General features: G+C 36.1%; 1 long non-coding RNA gene across 1 annotated transcript in view; it reads left to right on the forward strand.

The window, feature by feature from the left end:
• The first annotated feature begins 400 nt into the window (after positions 1 to 400).
• Positions 401 to 2,273, forward strand: part of LOC107698354 (uncharacterized) — a 17,357-nt gene continuing 15,484 nt past the window's right edge. The window contains exons 1-2 of the long non-coding RNA XR_001635338.1: positions 401 to 706; positions 1,696 to 2,114. This is a non-coding gene — a long non-coding RNA (uncharacterized LOC107698354). The remainder of the gene's footprint in view (positions 707 to 1,695; positions 2,115 to 2,273) is intronic.

Genomic DNA, 2,273 nt, shown 5'->3' on the forward strand with positions numbered 1-2,273 from the left:
TATATATTGTAGTTTTATAGTTTTACTTTCATTTGGTTGTTTTAAAGTTGTATCAACATGATAATTACTAGTTGACTTTATTAAACAGATTTTTATTAATATGGGCAGACACTTTTCATTTGAGAGATGTAAATTAATTTTAGTATTGTTCAATGTAAATGCTAATTATATTTAGGAACTAAATGTATTCATGTTTTACTAGCAGAACTGTGGCGGCAACAAACTGGTTTGGGGCACGAACATCGTTAGTAATCGAAAAAAAAAATTATAAAACGACCACGCGATGACGTAATTACGTCGTCATGTAAAAGAATCAATGACTCGTTTCGAACCGATTCTTCGAAATAAAATGCCCAAAAGAACCGAATCGCACAAATCAGTCGGACTTCCCACCACTAAACACACCGCCCCTCATTCCAGGCGACCACAAATCAACTTCATTTCATTATAGTGCCGAGACGCTCCTCGCTCCCAGCGGCCCCTGGCCATTGCAGCGATAATATCCGTGGATAACCCGAAGCCGTTAATATGTTTGCATACTGAATGTGTTTTTTTTTCACGCTCAATCCAGTGACGTAAGTTCTATTATGCTTTTATATTGAGAGAGAGCAATATTCGTCGGCCGTACAACTCCTCCAAACCTGCAGAAAGACACACAGGGCTCGTGTTGTTAGAGAAACGGAGTGGAGTCCCACACGCTGGAGAGGTAAGAAGGACTTTTTATCATGACCAAAATTCATTTAGTATAAAAACACGTTTTAGTAAAAACAAGAACAATACTCCTAAAAGTACAGCAGACACCTAACGTTATATTGAAGGTAGTTTCTTTACAGCGAAGCTGCTTACACGCCTCGATAGACGGGCTCATATGGTAAAAAAGGAAAGGGTTGTCTGTTGTTCGCATTTATTTTGATAAAAACGCGACAGTTTTTACATTTAACATACATTTTTTATTGAGTTTATGTTAAAATCAATAAAAAGGATAAAATAAAAATCATATTTTAGCGCAGGGCATTTGTGATAGTAAAATCCTCTTTCTGCAAGAAGCCGGTTAGGTTTTTTTTTTTTTTTTTTTTTAGGTGGAAGGTGTTTTTTTGCTGTTTTTGCAAGTTAAATGTAAAAATACTGAGGTGTCAGGCATATAAACCAAATCAATAACATAATTACTTATAAATCACTTTTTATGTTGACAATCTTGAAATAACCGCAGCCTGTGACTGGGCACAGGCACTACAAAATATATCTTAAAACTAAAACTACATCAATAAGGGATTTACTGTTTTAAAGTTATTGAATTCCAGTTATTAAACTATCAATATTTAATTTTTTCATACATTTATTTTTTTAATTGTTATTTATGGTTGCATTTAGACTGAAAGCATGGAACATAATTCGGTTCTGAACAAGTTAATATTGTGTTTCTGAGATTATAATGTTCCGTTTTCTTTTGCAATGAATACATAGTTACATTGAAGATCCCCCTGGGTAATACACTATAATAAAGCATCTTTTATTTACTACCAGTATAATATGGCAGTGCTTTTGATCATGCATTGTGCACTTTGAAAACATTTTCCACGCATTGAGATCTCCAGTAAGATTTTTCATGTTTGAATAAACTGTCACCCCATTCATGAATAATTCATGTTAGCCTGTTCATATCAAATGTGACATCTGATGCTTTTTCTCCCACAGATGTACATCTTATAAATGCATGGCAACCACAGTCGTACCTACACTGGATAGTGGACACATGCACTGAAAAGACCTGGATCTGGAACAGCTAAATGGAGAAGCACACCCTATCTGTGCAATTTAAGTCTGGTGTCAAGCAACAGATAATTAATGAGAGAATGGCGGAGCTCAGATTTTCTTGATACAACTCATTCTTTGCAAGTCACAGCACAGACGGACACGCCATGGATCTCCTTTGGGTTCTGTACTCCATGCTGACTGTATGTATGGCCATCAATATGGAAGCTACCAGGAGCCATAGCATGTTTACCTGTGAGCCTATCACATTAAGGATGTGCCAGGGCCTCGCCTACAATACCACCTTCATGCCCAACCTTCTGAATCACTATGATCAGCAGACCGCTGCTCTCGCCATGGAGGTAAACCACATTACACAGACTGAATGCTTAAATGATGTGATCAAATTGCATTACATTAACCTAGGACTAGTTTAATCATCATGCTCTAATAACTGCATGACCTCAACAGCAGTCATATATATATATATATATATATATATATATATATACAGTATGTGT

This window comes from Sinocyclocheilus anshuiensis, unplaced genomic scaffold (assembly GCF_001515605.1).
Source record: "Sinocyclocheilus anshuiensis isolate Anshui unplaced genomic scaffold, SAMN03320099.WGS_v1.1 scaffold1746, whole genome shotgun sequence".
NCBI lineage: Eukaryota > Metazoa > Chordata > Actinopteri > Cypriniformes > Cyprinidae > Sinocyclocheilus > Sinocyclocheilus anshuiensis.